We start from the raw sequence: 19,228 nt of genomic DNA, 5'->3' as shown, positions 1-19,228 counted from the left end.
TTCTCTTTCATCACTGTTGTTTCTATCTCTCTCTCATTCTCTCTTCCTCTCTGAAATAAATAGAAATATATTTTTGAATGTATGTTTTAAATCAATTACACTTAAAACAAAGTTTTAAAAAATGTTTAAAAATTGACACTTCCCCATTATTTTATTATTTTATCATGATTGTTCTTGAGCATATTTATACCTACTGTGTCAGTAAGTTGCAAATACAATACAATGTTTTGCTACTGAAATATCTTATCAGGCCCATGTTCAGTGCCATCATTTTGGCAGTTTGAAACTGACAACGATAAGAGTATTTACACCAGGGAAATTGACAAAAACTACAAACCTTAACTTCACTTAATGTACTATTCAATGCTTTAACTAAAAGGAATGGTGGAGAATGTTAGTGCATTAAATTTATAAGTGTATCATGCAAGCGGGCTTTAAATTGTCCATAGGATAGAATTTGAGAAAGAGCAATTTTCCTTCCAGTATTCAAAACATATAGTTCCAAATGGCAAAGAAGACAGTTGAGTCCTTAAGGAATGAGTGAGGTGAAAACAGATGTCCTAGGTGCTGAAGTCTCCTCCTATTAGTTAAATCATAAATTCATTTTAAAAATTGGCAAAAGTTTCTGACCAGACATTTAAACAAAATAGATAAAGAAAGTGTAAATAAATGTACGAAAAAATGCTTACCATAAAAATTCCTTAGAAAAATGGATTTAAAACAAAACAAGTTAACACTAAACTCATTTCTGGGCCTACAATATTAAACATTGGACAAAGGGCAGGACTTCCTGCTTCCCTAGTGCCAGGATCTAGCAACCCAGGTCACCTCTAGGGCTGGAGGGGCTGAGGGCAGTGGGCTGAGGTGGTGTCCCCACCTGAGGAGGTACAGGGTTGGCCCTGCACCCCTGAAAAGGCAGCCCCACTGCAGAGGATCAGGGTGGTGCTAGTTTTGTGTCTGCACCTTGCAAGGCTGTGTGTGAGTCTGGTGTAGTTTGGCCTCCCAAGATCTTGTCTTAGCAAGAAGGAAGTGGAAAATAATCTTGGAAAGAAAATGAAGACAATAAGAAAACCAGAACTTATTTTCACATGGTTGTCAGCTTACTCACCAATATGAACACTCTTCCCACCACTTGTCCTCCTGGTGGAGACAGTGGGCTGACAGATTCTGACCCTGTGTTACAAGCAATGTTAATTGATGAAAGATAACGATGTAAACATCATAAAACTGTCACTATGAGAACTGAACACAACAGGTTGAAAGATGAGTACACAACGTCACAAAATAAACTCAAGTGCCTGCTAAATGAAAAGCAAACTAACCAGGAAAAATTCCAGCTGCTTTTTGAAGAACTAAGAGAGGAATTGTTAGAGAAAACTAAAGACTTAGAAGAAATAAAGCTGCAGGTATTAACTCCACAAAGCTTGGAATTGTTCAGAGCCCAAATACAATGAGAATTAAAAACTAAATGAGAGAGCGTTTTAGGAATCTGGATGAAGAAGTTGAAAGGTATAGAGCTGAATATAATAAACTTCTCAAATCAGAGTTCTAACACCAGAAAGAAGAATTTGCATGTGTTTTAAAAGAAAAAATAAAAATATGAATCAGAGATTGCAATCAATACTGGAGAAAGATAAAGAAGAACTACATAATCAGCTGCTTAGTCTTGATCCCACAAGAGATAGCAAATGAGTGGAGCAACTTATTCGAGAAAATGTCCATTTGGTTCAGAAATTAAAAGAATTAGAGGCTGAAGCAGCCGAATTAAGTGCTGTAAAAGAGAATTCTAGAGCTCAGATAGAAAATGTCCAAAGAATTCAGGTGCAATAGTTGAGATGCAAGCTGCAATCAGATCCCTGGAGGCTGAAAAACAGTCAAACTGCAGGCTGAATGCTTGGAAAAAGAGCTATAATCAAGCAATGAACAAAATACTGTTTTAATCAGTAAATTGCATAAAGCTGAATGGGAAATAAATGCATTGACCCGTAAAGGAACTTAAACAAACAAATTAGAAATAACAAACATCAAACTGGAAGCAGCAGGAGCTAAAGAGTGATCTAGAAAGGGAAAGAAATAAGATGCAAAGTGAATGGGTTACAGTCAGACAATGAAATTCTCAAGTCAGCTTTTGAACACCACAGAGTGCTCTTAGCAGATAAGGATCGTGAATTATTATGTAAAGTACAAGCTGCCAAGGAAGAAGGTTAACAAAAACTTGTGGTATTACAAGATGAACAGCTTGAACTTGAGAACAGATTGGTGGACTTAGAGAAAATGAAAGTGGAATATGCTTTGTGGAGGCAGTCTGAAAAAGATCAGTGTGAACAAAAATGGCGGGCTTCACAGATGGCAGAAGAGTCGGCCAGAAGAGAACTTCAAAGTGTTAGGTTAAAACTTGAACAACGCATTGTGAGTATTGAAAATGCAGAGAAAGAGAAAAATGAAAATTCTGACCTGAAACAGCAAATCAGTGGCTTGCAGATCCAAGTGACCTCACTTACACAGTGAATGAATGAATTGCTGAATTCAAACCAAATACGAAGGAAATGGTTAAAAATAAATGAATATATATATATATATATATATATATATATTACATCGCATGTGCTGTCAGGGTTTTAGAAAAACTAGAATTTTCATTACTGTGGGTGGCTGGGAAGGAAAAGGGAACAACCATTTTAGATCACAGTTCTGCATGTCTTAAAAAGTAAAACACTCGCCTATACTGAAACAATTACATAAGTAAAATATACATCTATATAGAGAACTAAACCCACTATTCCCAGAAAATTTATTTATAATACCCCAAACCTGGAAATAACAAAAACCATAGACAGATCATAGATAAAGTTATTACCCATAGAACACAATAATACTCAGGAATAAAAAATAATTAAAAATTTACATAATCATTAGTGTTCAATCTCAAAATAACTGTGTAGCATGAAGGAAACCGGTATTTGTTAAAGAGAACACAACTTATAGTGCTTACAAAATTATCAAAAATACTAGTGGCCCGATGCATAGATTCGTGCACATTGAAAAGAAATTAATTAGAAAGTGGCTAGCGGGGCAGGACTGGGTGAGATGGGCTGGACATGCCCTGGGGCCAACCTCCCTTGGTCCTTTCCCAGCCAGCTGCACCTGGGCTGGCACTGTGGCTCGAAGGGGTCTGTGGAGTGAGTGGGATCCCTCTGGCATAGGTGGGGTTCCTCAGCCTGGCCTGTGGAGATCAGGTCGAAATCAGCTCTCTGACATCCCCTGAAGGCATTCTGCAAAGCTGAGGTCACTCAGCAGTTCCTGCATAGAGTGTCTGCCCCTTGTGGTCAGTGCACATTATACCTACCGACCAGTCGGACAGTCAGTCAGTTGGACCCGTGGTTGGCAAACTGTGGCTCGCGAGCCACATGCGGCTCTTTGGCCCCCTGAGTGTGGCTCTTCCACAAAATACCATGGCCTGGGCAAGTCTATTTTGAAGAAGTGGCGTTAGAAGAAGTTTAAGTTTAAAAAATTTGGCTCTCAAAAGAAATTCCAATCGTTGTAAGGTTGATATTTGGCTCTGTTGACTAATGAGTTTGCCAACCACTGAGTTGGACAGTTGCTCAGCCTTTTATATATATATATCTATACTAATAAAAGGGTATATGCTAATTAGTCCGGGTGACTAGACATCTTCTGGACATTAGACTTCCTTCTGGACAAAGCCATAGTGGTGGGAGCTGAGGCAGAGGTGGTTAGGGGTGATGAGGCCGGCAGGGGAGGGCAGTTGAGGGTCTACAGGCTGGCAGGGGAGTGGTTAGGGGGCGATCAGGCCAACAGGCAGGCAAGCAGTTAGGAGCCAGATGTACTAAACTGGCAGTAGGACATCCCCCGAGGGGTCCTGGATTGGAGAGGGTGCAGGCCAGGCTGAGGGACCCCCTCCCATGCTCAAATTTCGTGCACAAGGTCATATATATATTTCCCTTCTTTTATAAGATTAGTATATATATATATATATATATATATATATATATATATATATATCTTGTAAAAGAAGGGAAATCAATGACTGCATTTAGGGCAGGTGAAGGCAGAGAGAGAGATTATGAAAGGGCAGGAGATAAATATAGGGTGTGGCAAAAGCAGGTTTAGAATTGTTGTATGGATATTAATTCAATAATTAAAAATAAAAATAAAAGCATAAACTCTTCTCTGGCCAGTGTGCCTCAGTTGGTTGAGCAACATCCCCTGCTCTGAAAGGTCAATGGTTTCTTTCTAGGTCAGGCCATATGCCTGCCTGGATGCTTTGGAGGTGGCGTGCAAGAGGTATCAGTTCAATGTTTCTTTCTCATATCACCATTTCTCTCTCTCTCCCTTCCTCTCTTCCTAAAAAGTCAATAAAATATTTAAAAAACTTAAAAAATATATAAGGTATTTATTTTTTAAAAAAGAGAATAAACTCAGTGTTTTGCATATTCACATCTGTAAACCAACTGCTACCCTAACCTGTATGTGGGTGAGAGATAAGCTTATTTTACATGAGACTGTTTTATAGCTTTATCTGTATGTCCAATCTCAACAAATAGTACATTAGAAGAATAGATTTTGTTACATGTCAATTATAAATCTACCTAAATAAAGCCTTAAAAAGTACTTTCAAATAAATATCTAGATAACCCCCCTTGTTAGTAAATTAAAATAGTGACCTGATATGGGTTCTACCATCTCTCCTAATTTCTTTGGATGATCAGCCTTGTCTCCGGGGCAGAAAATATTGGAAGGAAGTGAAGACTATTGCCATCAGAATCAACAGGAATGCTTCAATGCACTCCCCATTAAAATACCAACGGCGTATTTCACAGACCTAGAAAGAACTCTCCAAAAATTCATCTAAAATAAAAAAAGACCCCGAATAGCCACAGCAATCCTGAGAAAGAAGAATAAAGTAGGAGGGATCTCAATACCAGATTTCAAGCTGTATTACAAAGCCACTGTCCTCAAAACAGCCTGGTACTGGCACAAGAACAGATATATAGATCAATGGAACAGAATAGAGAATCCAGATATCGACCCAAACCAATATGCGCATTTAATATTTGACAAAGGAGGCATGAGCATACAATGGAGTCAAGACAGTCTCTTTAATAAATGGTGTTGGGAAAATTGGACAGATACATGCAAAAAAATTAAACTAGATCACCAACTTACACCATACACAAAAATAAACTCAAAATGGGTACAGGACTTAAATATAAGACGGGAAACCATAAAAATACTGGAGGAATCCACAGGCAGCAAAATCTCAGACATATGCCAAAAGAACTTTTTCACTGATACTGCCCCTAGGGCAATGGAAGCCAAAGAGAAAATAAACAAATGGGACTACATCAAAATAAAAAGCTTTTTCACAGCAAAAGAAACCATCAACAAAACAACAAGAATCCCCACTGTATGGGAGAACATATTTGCAAATGTTATCACTGATAAAGGTTTAATCTCCAACATCTACAGGCAGCTTATACAACTTAATAAAAGGAAGATAAATGATCCAATAAAAAAATGGGCAACAGACCTAAATAGAATCTTTTCGAAAGAAGACAGAAGGAGGGCCAAGAGACACATGAAAACATGCTCAAAGTAACTAATTATCCGAGAGATGCAAATCAAAACGACAATGCGATACCATCTCACACCTGTCCGAATGGCTATCATCAACAAATCAACAAACGACAAGTGTTGGCGAGGATGTGGAGAAAAAGGAACCCTCGTGCACTGCTGGTGGGAATGCAGACTGGTGCAGCCACTGTGGAGAACAGTATGGAGTTTCCTCAAAAAACTGAAAATGGAACTCCCATTTGACCCAGTAATCCCACTCCTGGGAATATATCCTAAGAAACTAGAAACACCAATCAGAAAGGATATATGCACCCCTATGTTCATAGCAGCACAATTTACCATAGCTAAGATTTGGAAACAGCCTAAGTGCCCGTCAGCAGATGACTGGATCAGAAAACTATGGTACATCTACACAATGGAATACTATGCTGCCATAAAAAAGAAGGAATTACTACCATTTGTAGGCACCTGGATGGAATTAGAGAACATTATGCTAAGTGAAATAAGCCAGTCAATGAAAGAAAAATACCACATGATCTCACTCATTTGGGGATAATGAAAAACATTATAAACTGATGAACAAAAAGATAGATACAGAGGCAGTAAAGCATCAAACAGACTGTCAAATTACAGCAGTAAGGTTAGGGAGAGGTGGGGGAAATAAGAGATCAACTGAAGGACTTTTATGCATGTATATAAGAGTAACCAACGGATGCAAAATATTGGGGGGTGAGGCATGTATTGGAGTGGGGTGGGGGGGGCAATGGTAAGATATGTACACATATAATACCTTAATAAAATAAATAAATAAAATAAAATAAAATAAAGTAAAAAAAAAAAATCCTTTGGTGTGCAGGCTGACACTCTAACCTCTGAGCACACTGGTCAGGACCTCTTAAGGATTTTTTACAATTATCCCCCAAGCAAGATGGAATGCCAATCTTTTGAGTTGAAGAGCCACTCAATTTAAAAGGATCAATTGGATATTGTGTGAAGAACAGAAAGTAGAGGGCAAGAATGAAAGCAGTAATCTAAGTGAAAGATGATGGTGGTTTGAAACAGGGAGGTATAACTGTGAAGATGGTGAGAAATAGTCATATTCTGGACATATTTTGATGATAGAGCCAAAAGAACTTCCTGAGAGATTGCATAAGGAGTGTTAGAGAAGAATCATCAAGAATGATTCCAAGATTTGCAATCTGAGCAACTGGAATGACAGTTTCATGGTGGACTGCCATGTGTCTGCATTCCCGATTAATGTTAAACTCAATAAACGTTATCTAAAGTTAACAATTAAGGAGGTTGCCCTTTGATGACAATTGGTATGCACTGCTTTTATACAATTTTGCATCACCTCATTAAAACCTGATTCCAGAATTTTCTTCCTGCACTTGTATAATTTTTTGGGTAAATCCCACCCATCAACCCAAAGTCAGTCTATAGCAACTAGAAAAACGATCTTCTGGAATTCCAGTGTGACCTGTGTGGTATTTCCCACAACCCATCTACACTAGAACTGGGCTGAGTACATTTCCAGGACTGGCTAGAGCAGCATCTCTGCTCTGGTTTGTGTCCAGAAGCAGATAATTTCAAGAACCAAACATGGACTTTGAAGTCAAGTGCAGCTAAGTTTTAATTCCATTTCTGGCTCTTATAAATTTAGCTTCAGGCTCTCATCTGTAAAATGGGGAGTATAATACTATTTCCTGAGGTTTTTGTTTGTTTTTTTGTTTGTTTTTAAGAGAGCATTTAAAGAAATACATATGGAGTTCTTATAGTTTCTGGTTCTTATTTTCTCGCCCCTCTGCTAACTTCTGATCTCTGATCAAGTGCTAGTATTGAGAGTCTTTGTACTATGGTTCAGTGTCTACCACAAAACTCAATAAATGTTATGTAAAGTTAAAAAAAAAAAAAGAATCAACAGAAATGCAGACTGGTTCCAAAACACACATCCGAGACTGATTACAGTGTACTCCTCCCTCTAGCTTTGAGGTCTTGCCTGTTGAGGAAACATTGAGGTGAACACCCTAAATGGGCCAGGGGAATCCAGTAAACTGTTAGATGATTTTTTCGGTCAATGACTTCAGCCAGAGGAAACAGCTATGGAGGTTTCGAGAATGTCTGTACAAATATATCACAAGCCTTTGATCATTTCTGGATAATGTTCAGAAGAGGCACTTTTCATCTAATTCACTACAATCTTTGCCACTCACTATTAATACGTTTATGTCCTAATGCTGGCTCGATTTATACCCCAGAGTCTTAAAACAAATGACCACCGTATAAAATTTCCTACATGGCTCATGGTTCCTTTACAGTATGTGGGGAAGAATTCCCCTAAACATTGCTGAGAATTATCTAATTCATACCGTGAACAGAGAATATAATTCATATAGTTAGCAGAAGAACAACACAGGACTCCTCTTCTGGTGACCAGTCAGCTCCTTAAAATCACACTTATAACTGAAACTTATGAGGAAACTAGAAGTGTATGATCCATTAAAAGGAGGTTAAATTCAGGTAAACGGGTCCCAAAGAGTCTCCTTCAGTGTTGTTATTCCAAGTGAGAAAAAGAAAACATTCCCTGCACATTTAAGGCTTTTCTCCAGTGTGAACTCTTGGGTGTGTAACCAGGCTACATTTGCAACTAAAAGTTTTCCCACATTCACTACACTCTAGAGATTTTTCCCCATTGTGACCTCCATGGTCTTCCATGAGCTTAGAGTTTTGCCTGAAGGACTTTCCATAATTACTACTCTCAGACAGATTTTCTCTAATGTGAACTCTCTTGTGGTTAAGGGGGCGATTATTGCACTTAAAAGATTTCGCACATACACGATTTAAATGGTTTTTCGCCAGTGTGAACTCTGAGGTGTTGAGTGAATTGGAACCTTCAACTGAAGGACGTTCTACATTCAGTACATTCATATGGCTTCTCTACAATGTGTAGTCTCTTGTGTTTTGTGAGGCTATATCTTTGTCTAAATGACTTAAAACAATAAGTAAACTAATATGGCTGCTCTCCAGTATTAACTTTGTGGTGTTGAATTAGGGAATACCATCGACTGAAGGGCTTCCAATAATCACTACACTCATATGGCTTCTCTCCTGTGTGAACTCTATGGTGTGTAATGAGGGTGGATCATAGACTGAAGGATTTCCCACAATCACTACACTCATACTGCTTCTCTTCTGTGTGAACTCTGTAGTGTACACATGAGGTGAGACCTTCGACTGAAGGACTTGCCACATTTACTACACTCATAACACTTTTCTCCAGTGTGAACTCTGTGGTATTGAATGAGGGTAGAGCTTTGAGTGAAGGCCTTCCCTAAATCACTATACTCATATGGCTCTTCTCCAGTTGAATTATCTGGTGTTTAATGAGTGCAGTGCTCTCACTAAAGAAATTCCCACAACCAGTCCACTCATAGGGCATTTCTCCAGTATGAATTCTCACTGACGTTAAAAATTTGTCTAAAAGATTTCCCACTTTTGTTACACTCATAATTCACTTCTCTAGAGCAGACACCCTGATGTTGGACAACTTTCTGTTTGTGCCTGGCACCGTTTTCACATTTCCCACTCTGGTGCAAACAATTTCAACCAATAAATTCCCGTGAAATCTCACTGCCATTGTGTGGATCCTCATTGTTAAAAGTTGCCTGGTGCTGGACATGATATGAGGTGGCTGGGAAATCTTCCTTCACCTCCCTACCAGTTGAAGACACTCAAGATAAACACAAGATGATCTTGGACTCAAATGAAGCCCTGTCCACATTTTTTCCCCCAGGGTTCCTTTTCACTAGCACCCCACTGTTGCTGGTGAGGATTTGCATTCAAAGAGAAGTCTCTCACACATGCATCACTGAAGAAGTCTTTCTGCAAAAAGAATGCTGCTGGTAACTTGGTCAGATGGAGTATATCTTTTAACACTGAGAAACACCAAGTACACAGAAGGGACTGCTGTGTTGGTGGAGCTGTCTTAGAAGCCCTAACCTGTGACTCTTCTTCTACAGATACACTCTGTCCAATAGGTTCCACTGTATCTTCCATTTTATGATAACAGCTTAATAACAGAGGATGGAAAGGAAGTAAATGTTGACTGTGGTGTGAGGGAAGTTCTAATACAAAAGTGTATTCCACATAATACATTGGTTCCATGCAATTGTCCAAAAATAAGAGATCTGCAGGAAATAGTAATAAGAGGTTGCTCTCAAATTCTGGGCATCTGAAGATAACAAACTGGAAAAGACATCATCAGAAATATGACCCAGACATGGCAAGTACCACATGGAAGAAAATCAAGATGTAAAGCTCATTCTTCTGCTAAGTGTGTCCAGCAGTGTTTCTCTGTTGGTGAAACAGGCAAGCTGTTCAGAAGGTTGGTTATGTCTTATTCTATGTAAAAACAATAAAAGAGTCTCTGGTGTTTGAGGACTATTTACACGTGTATGTGCACCTCATAACACATGTGCAGGACAATGTTGTAGAATATTGCAGAGAGAGCAGTGCAGAGGGAGGTGATATAAAAAGGCCCCATAGGAGAAGGTAGCCAACAGGCAGGTTAAATGACAAGTCAGCAAAGAATCAAGTATGGGAAAGAAGATGTACAAATGAGCTGTGGCCAGTGGGCTCCTGCAGCTAAACACTGTTGGTCACGTGCAGACTCAACACAGCCCTTATGTCATAACTTCCCCCAGTTGCCATTAAGAAGTGCCAAGCCTTGAGATCATCTTGCATGTTCATCATGTGAAAAAAAAACCAGGGTTATCTTTGTACCATGTATTGTACAAGTATATAAAACCTGAATCTCCAGAGTATTAATGAAGGACCACAGAGGTGAGCAACAAGCACTGGCTCAGATTAACATGGCATGCAATAGTATCCAATGAAATAATATTACAAATAATAATTGAAGGAGGGTCTTACAAGAACAGCCTATGGTCCATATAAGTAAAGACCATTAGCTGGCACAGGCAGTCACAAGAAAACTTTAGGTAGAGGAAGGGGGCAGAAGTGGAAGGCATGGATGAGGACATAGTAAACCTCCTAGGAAATGGAAGAGCAAGGTACCTATGGAAACCTAGCTTGCCCAATAGGACTGACAGGGCCCGGGGTTTCCCAACCCGGCTCCTCAGAGGACTGCCATCTCCCCCCAGGAGCTCCAGGTAAGCCTGACAGTGGAGGGCAAGGAAATTAATTTCCTCCCCGATGCTGAAGCCACTTTCTCTGTACTCCTCCCAAGCCCTGGTAAATCATGCTCAGAGGCTGTAGCTGTTATAGGCATGTCTGGGAAGCCAAGAAAGAGATCTTTTTCTCAGCCTTTAGCTCATAGCTGGGGTAAGCTGTTCCATTCCCAAGCCTTCCTGATCCTGTAAAAAGCCTCATATTCACATCAGAAACAATGTCCTCTCAACCCTGAGGCTCAAGGACTCAATATTCTAATAAGTAATCTGTTTTAGAAGCCCAAGGTTTACTGAAACCTTGTCATAGACCTTACAATACCCCCATCTTAGGGGTACAAGAGCCTAATAGAGGCGGAGGACTAGTTCAGGACTTATATCTAGTAAATAAGGCAGTGATTCCTATCCAGCCAATTGTCCCTAACCCTTATGATTTACTTGCCCAAATTCTGGAAAACACAAAGTGGTTTATAGTACTAAATCCCAAGGATGCCTTTTTCTACATATACTCCTGTCTCCTAACTCACAGTCCCTGTTTGCCTTTCAAAGATCCCAATAATCAAAGCCATCAGCTAACATGGACAATACTGCCCCAGAGCTTTTGGAATAACCCTCATTTATTTGGGCAGGCCTTTAAACAACGCAAAAAGCCCTTTTATTTTTATTTTTTTTAATTTTAATAAATCTTTATTCAGATTATTACAATTGTTTCTCCTTTTTCCCCCAATAGCTCCCCTCCACCCAGTTCCCACCCCACCTTCTGCCCTTACCTCCTCCCCACTGTCCTCATCCATAGGTGTATGATTTTTGTCCAGTCTCTTCATGAACCCCCATACCCCTTTCCCCCTGAGAATTATCAGTCCACTCCCTTTCTATGCCCCTGATTCTATTATATTCACCAGATTATTCTGTTCCTCAGGTTTTTAATTCACTTGATTTTTAGGTTCACTTGTTGAGAGATATGTATTTGTTGTTCACAATTTTTATCTTTACTTTTTTCTTCTTCCTCTTCTTTAAGAATACCTTTCAGCATTTCATATAATACTGGTTTGGTGGTGATGAACTCCTTCAGCTTTTTCTTATCTGTGAAGCTCTTTATCTGCCCTTCAATTCTGAATGATAGCTTTGCTGGGTAGAGTAATCTTGGTTGTAGGTTCTTGCTATTCATCACATTGATAATTTCTTACCACTCCCGTCTGGCCTGCATAGCTTCTGTTGAGAAATCAGCTGACAGTCGTATGGGTGCTCCCTTGTAGGTAACTAACTGTTTTTCTCTTGCTGCTTTTAATATTCTCTCTTTGTCTTTTGCTCTTGGCATTTTAATTATGATGTGTCTTGGTGTGGTCCTCTTTGGATTCCTTTTGTTTGGGGTTCTGTGCGCTTCCTGGACTTGTAAGTCTATTTCTTTCACCAGGTGGGGGAAGTTTTCGGTCATTATTTCTTCAAATAGGTTTTCAGTATCTTGCTCTCTCTCTTCTTCTGGCACCCCCATAATTCTGATGTTGGTATGCTTGAAGTTGTCCCAGAGTCTTCTTACACTATCTTCAACTTTTTGAATTTTTTTTTTTTCTTTTTGCTTTTTCGGTTGAGTGTTTTTTGCTTCTTTGTATTTCAATTCTTTGACTTGATTTTTGTGTTCCTCTTGTCTGTTTTTGGGTCTCTGTATAATATTTTTTATTTCAGTCAGTGTATGTTTAATTTCTAGTTGGTCCTTTTTCATATCTTTGAGGGTCTCGTTATATTTATTGGCCTTTTCTAGGATATTCTTGAAAAGCCTTATAAGCATGGTTTTGAATTCTATATCCAGTCGTTTGTTTTCCTCCATTTCTTTCGTTTGTGATCTGTTTCTTCGTCTCCCCATTTTTCACTGCTTTGCTGAGTTGGTAGAGTAGCTTTGTGTGCTAGGTTTCCTATATGGCCCAGTGGGTCTGCCTCCCCAGTTAACCTGAGGTGGACACTCTTGGTGCACCCCTTTGTGGACTGTGTGTACAGCCTTGTTGTAATTAAGTCTTTATTGTTGTTGGTATCACTGGGAAGAATTGACCTCCAGGCCAGTTGGCTGTAAGGATCAGCTGTGTCTATGCTGGGAGAAGTTCGGTGCTGGAGACAGCCTTATAGGATTAGACTTGCCAAATTGCAATAGCCTTTGTGCTCAGCTGAATGGGGCGGAGTCTCAGTCTTGGCTTCCCATCAGCCTTGCCCTTGCACGCACGTGCGCGCCTTCAGACCTCTGCCTTCCCGGCTCCCGAGTCTCCGCCCGAGAGTCCAGACTCCCCCGACAAGAGCGTGGGTCCCCAGGGGCTCGCCTGGAACCCGGGTTCAGTGCAGTCAGAACTGGGGCCCAGTGTAGTCAGGAGCCTCCGACTCCCTTCCACTAGGAAAAGCCTGTGGCAACCTCTGCAGCCTTTGTGCACACTGGCACGCGCGCACTTTCAGTCCTCTGCCTTCCCCAGCTCCCGAGTCTCCGCCCGAGAGTCCAGATTCCCCCCACAAGAGCGTGGGTCCCCAGGGGCTCGCCCTGAACTGGGGTTCAGTGCAGTCAGAACTGGGGTTCAGTGCGGTCGGGGGCTTCCTTCCCCCTTCCGCCAGAGAAAGTCAGCCAGGCTCTCAGCCGCCCTTCCTCTCTGCGCGCACAAAGACCCTTTGCCGTACCTCCAATTCTCTGTGAGCTTTTCTCTTTCCTTCTAGTGGTAGAATTTTCACTCAGTCAGCTTTCCTGTGGTTCTGGATGGTGTCCGTTCTGTCTTTTAGTTGTAGTTTTGAAATTGTTGTGCGAGGCAGCAGTTTAGGTGCTTACCTATGCCGCCATCTTGGTTTTCTCCCGCACAAAGCCCTTTTATAGGCACCGTCTTTAAGACTCCTAGATCCATCTGTCTCCAGTGAGCCCTGAACGCCCGCAAAGGAGGAGGACATGTTACAGAATTTACCAGGTGACCAAAAAATACACAGGAGCACTTGGAGGTCCAGGAAATCCCTATTTATTTTCAGATGTTTCACATGTACTAGTACAGTGACTCAGGGGGTAAGTTCTCCAAATCCTGAGTAAGCCAATATGGAGGAAGCTTTCTCTTTATACCCTTCGGTTTCTTTATTTTCTGTTTCCTAACTACCAGGATTTTGTGGTGGGCTTCCATAGCCCCTCCTGAGGCAGTTAGAAGGGGAAGTTAGATTGTATCTAAATGCCTGGTCTGGGTGGTGTCAGTGACCTCTCCTGTAGCTAAGCTGTTACATTCTTTGTTTATGGCCCCTTTGTAAATTGGGAGTAATTAGGAAAACAGGTCTTGGGAGACCAGATTGTGGAGAAAGGGGCAGTGACTTAATTACAGGCTATCAAGAATGTACATTAGGTTACTGGCACAGATTCAGATTGCTAGCCCCCCAAAAATGTCTTATTTTCCCCATCAGACAAAGCTGCATTGCCATCAACTAGATCACCAAATTGCTACTCATGTGAGCCTCTGAAGGACCCGAAACTTCTCCTTCAAAGGGATCCTGGGATATCAATGAGTGGCAGATTAGTAACATACTCTGGTATTTCTAGATAAACAATGTTTTCATTTTTTAAATAATTCTTATTCTGTCTTTTTATAAGTGTCATGGAAATCCTAGACTGTACCTGCAGTAGATCTTCTCTGCCCTTCCTGGGACCCCATGAGATTCTCCCACTTATGGTTCCCTTTTTTGTATCTCTATGAAGCATAGTGATCCCTCTTTTGGAAAAACTGCTGTTTAAAGCTGCTCTTTGAACTACTCTGTTATTCTTAGTCTGGTATTCTGTAGGTCAACTCTGTTATTTTTAGACTGTAAAATAACTTTTTGTTTAGCTTGAATAGAAAAGATAAACTTCATTGTCTGACCTTGCAAGCTAGACATCTAACTGATTTGCTGATATTGATACCAGGTGCCTGTAAAGATATGATATGATACTCAAGGTTACAGGTGTCTGTATAGATATGATAAGATACTCAAGGTTACAAGTTGTCTGTATAGATATGACAGGTGTTTACTAGATATGATATGTACTCAAGGTTACAAGCTGTCTACAAAAATAACTTATACAAAGAACTAGAACGATATAAAAAGGAAAATTTCCCTCCTATGTTTGTTCAGAATTTGACAGAGGTAATCTGCTCTGAACCTGCACACAATAAAGATGACTCCTAACTAATTGGCTCATTAAGGCATCTTGTTCAGCTCGCTGATTCATCATACAACACCTAATGAAGCAAATTTTTCAGCCACACTGGCTCCCCAAATGCCTAACTACTAAGTATATTATAAGCAGCCCAATTCAGGGTTGAATAATCTCAATTAGATATTTATCTCCCACATCTCTTTCAGAGTAAAATGTGTTAAATCTTAGTCTATAGGACAACTTATACTGCCACTACCACCAACCAGGCCAGAACCACTTCTCAAGCCACTACAGATTTTTATTCACAGAGAAGCCCATGATTCAGCAGGGCAAAGTCTGTGCCATGAGTAACACTCCTTGCAGCAAACAGCTTAGCTAAAAAATGCCTCATAGCGTCTTGCCCCAGAAGTCTGGGCACCAATTAAAGATATATTAGCTAACTCCCTTTCACAGACCTTGGTTTATACTGTGTTTTTTTTTATTAATTATCTTTAACCATTGCCTGTTTAATCTTTGGTATGTTTCATATCCTTCCATTCAGAAGCCCTAAAGCTACTCCTGATCCTCCGCATGGAATAGTAAATGACGGCCGCTACATCCATCTTCCGAGGACCCTTAGACCACCCACTTCCAATGGAACCCCAACTGCTGCCCCAAACTATGATCCCTTTGCCAGCAGGAAGCAGCCAGAAAGATGTGGCGCCCCCTATCTGCAATGGCAGTTGGAGTTTCCTAATCAGACAGGTGGACTGAAACAGGAATTTTAGTGGAACATTGGCAGGTTTAGGGAATTTTTAGAATTGGGGTCCATGGAAAAAAACAAAACAGGGCTACAGACAGGGAGAAGGTACATTTCCATAACACAAGGAGCCAGGTGCAGATACATTTCCATAAGACAAGGGAGCAGCAACAGGTGTATTTCCATAAGACAAGGGAACTAGAAATAGCCAAAAGAGGTCTATATATACAAAATAAAGAAGAAGTAAGAAAGCCCAGAAGGAATAGGAGCACAATGAGGGAGGGGGGCCTCAGGAGTCACTATAGTAACCAATTCTAAAGGGAATATTGACCAATCAGAGGGGATATCAGGACACAGGAACTACAGCCTTTATAAACCATGGAAACAAGAAGTTGGTGGGAATCTTTCTCCCTCTCCACATGGCTATTCAAGGAAACTTAGTTGTTACCTACTATAAAAGTTACTAAAATTTTTATATTACATCCCTATTACTATCTATATATATATAAAAGGCAATATGAAAAGTGTCCTCTTGGGAGGTCAGATTTCGCCAGGAAAAGGAGAGAGAGAGCTACATAACCAGACACCTGGAGAAGAGAGATCATGGGGAGTCAAAGAAACAGCCTGCATATGAAAGAAAAAGAGGCATCACCACAAAAGGAAGTAATCAAAATGGAGGCAAGCAATATGTCAGAAAGAGTTCAGAGATATGGTCATAAGGTTGCTGAAAAGAATGGAAGACAAATTCAACAATATGTGTAAGAACCATGAGGAAATGAAGAAGAACCAAGAAGAAATGAAAAATGACATCACTGCTATAAAGAATTCAATAGAAAGCATCAAGAGTAGACTAGAAGAAGCAGAGGACTGCATCTGTGAGCTAGAAGACAAGGTAGAAAAAATTCCCAAGCACAGCAGAATCCAGAAAAAAAAAACCTTAAAAAACATGAGGAGAGCCTAAGACAGCTGTGGGCAAACTACGGCCCGCGGGCCGGATCCGGCCCATTCGGCTGTTCTATCTGGCCCGTGGAGCCGAAAGAGCGGAGGGTTCTCTTGCTCTCCCCTCTGCTCCTTCACCAGCAGCAGTGTTAACATGGCAACGTCGGGAAACACGGCCGCAGCTCCTTCTTCTGAGTGGGCGGATTTATATCTGCCCATTCAGTAGAAGGAACAACCTCTCAATCTTCCAGAGGCTCCTTGTAATGCCCGCAGACGCATCCCCTGACATCACCCAGGGAATGCGTAGACACATTATCGTGGTGATGTAGGGAGACACGCCCCTGGAGAGCACAGTATCAGAGCATTAGTTAAAAAGGAGACCAACAACACTGTTCCCACTGAAGTTGATGTTTTAAAGACCAAAAACCTTTCAACCCAGTCTACATTGCCATCTACATCTACGTCCCAGGCATAATTTAAAAGTTGCACGAAAGAAAATGTTTAATTTACTGTTTACACATTTTGTTCTTTTCTATTTGGTTTAGTTTTAAATTATTTTATTATATTTAAGTTTAATTTGAAAGGCTTTTGTACCTTTCCTTTGTTAGGCAATTTTATTTTGCCTTTGCCATCTTCAATATAAGATATGTTATTGTGCTATGATTCCTCCATTTTTTGAAGTTTCAAGTTATAATAATTAGTGTTTACATTCTTCTTGTTAAAATGTTTGAAATGAATAAAACTATTGAAATAAAAAAGACCGTACCCTTTTATGTAATGATGTTATTTGAATTTATATTAGTTCACACAAACACTCCATCCATGCTTTTGTTCCGGCCCTCCGGTCCAGATTAAGAACCCATTGTGGCCCTCGAGTCAAAAAGTTTGCCCACCCCTGGCCTAAGGGAACTTTGGGACAACATGAAACAAAACAACATCCACATAAAAGGGGTGCCAGAAGGAGAGGAAACTGAGCAAGGAATAGAAAACCTGTTTGAAGAAATAATGACAGAAAAGTTCCCTGATATAGGGAGGAAAAAACTCACACAAATCCAAGAAGCTCACAGAGTCCTAAACAAAATGAACCCCAAAGACTGATGCCAAGGCACATCATAATTAAACTAGAGGCCCGGTGCATGAAATTTGTGCAGTGGGGTGTGTGGGGGGAGTCCCTCAGCCCAGCCTGTGCCCTCTCGTAGTCCGGAGCTCTCTGAGAATGTCCAACTGATGGCAGTTGGACATACTTAGCACTGCCATGGAGGCAAGAGAGGCTCCTGCCACGGCCGCTGTGTTCACCAGCCTTGAGCCCAGCTTCTGCCTGAGTGGTGCTCCCACTGTGGGAGTGCACTGATTACCAGGGGCACCTTCCACGTTGAGAATCTGTCCCCTCGTGGTCATTGTGTGTCATAGCGACTGGTCATTCTGCCGTTGGGCTGAATCCAGCTCTCCAATATCCCCCAAGGGGTCCTGGATTGTGAGAGGGCACATGCCAGGCCGAGGGACCCCACTGGTGCACGATCGGGGTCGGTGAGAGACATGGTATGTGGGCCAGCTGAAGAGAGACTGTGGGAAGGTTCCAGAGCATGTCCGGCCTGTCTTTCTCAGTCCCGATCAGCCAGACCCAGCAGCAAGCTAACCTATCGGTCGGAGCATCTGCCCCCTGGTGGTCAGTGCATGTCATAGTGACTGGTCGACCATCTACTGTCTGCCCCCTGGTGGTCAGTGCATGTCATAGTGAGCAGTTGAGTGGCCTTAGCATATCATTAGCAAACTACGCTTTGATTGGTTGAACGGCTGACTGAATGACCGAACACTTAGCATATTAGGCATTTATTATATAGGATTGGCAAACACCAACAAGAAAGTAAGAATATTAAAAGTGGCCAGAGAGACAGAAAGTTACCTACAAAAGATCCCCCATCAGACTAGCAATTGATTTCTCAACAGAAACACATCAGGCCAGAAAGGAATGGAATGAACTATACAAAATCATGCAAAGGAAGGGTCTGAATCCAAGAATACTGTACCCAGCAAGGATATCAATCAAAATTAAGGGGGAAATCAGGAGCTTCACGGACAAAAAAGGACAAGAGAGTTTATCACCACCAAACCAGCAATGCAAGAAATGCTAAAGGGTCTTGTATGCAAGACACAGCCCCCGGTTCTCCTGAGCACTGAGCCACACATCACCGCTTCAGGCTGTCCACCTGGCCCCTCCCCCTTATGATGTAACCAGGTCCAGCTGGCCACTGGATCCCACCGCCACTGGCTCACATGACCACATTTGGGTATTCCTGAGGCCCTGGCTCACCAAACCAACTTCCGGCTGGCACCACGCCTCTCCCCATGATGATGTAACCAGGTCCTGCTGGCCACTGGATCCCACCGCCCCAGGCGCACATGACCACATCCGGGTATTCACAAGGCCCTGGCTTACGTGACCAACTTCCGGCTGGCACCAGACCCCTCCCCCTGATTACATAATGAGATCCACCTGGCCACCTGACCCCCCTGCCATGGCCATGGGCCACCGGACCACTTCATGGTATGCCCCAGGTTGTGGCACAACTGACCAACATCCATCTGGCCACCTGGGCCATCCCCTTAGGTTCGAGACACCGCCCCTTGTACGTC

At 41.4% G+C, this 19,228-nt stretch overlaps 1 pseudogene across 1 annotated transcript; it reads left to right on the top strand.

Annotated features, from left to right (window-relative positions):
- Window positions 1–1,088: 1,088 nt before the first annotated feature.
- On the top strand, window positions 1,089–8,545 carry LOC308233535 (centrosomal protein of 83 kDa-like; annotated as a pseudogene). The gene is made up of 3 exons: window positions 1,089–1,406; window positions 1,609–2,549; window positions 8,395–8,545. The product of its transcript is annotated as a centrosomal protein of 83 kDa-like (transcript).
- Window positions 8,546–19,228: the final 10,683 nt, after the last annotated feature.

The sequence above is a fragment of the Plecotus auritus genome, assembly GCF_963455305.1.
Source record: "Plecotus auritus genome assembly, chromosome: 9".
In the NCBI taxonomy this organism is placed as follows: Eukaryota; Metazoa; Chordata; class Mammalia; order Chiroptera; family Vespertilionidae; genus Plecotus; species Plecotus auritus.
The sequence above is the reverse complement of the archived record's forward strand: the minus strand, read 5'-3'. Positions and strand labels throughout refer to the sequence as shown.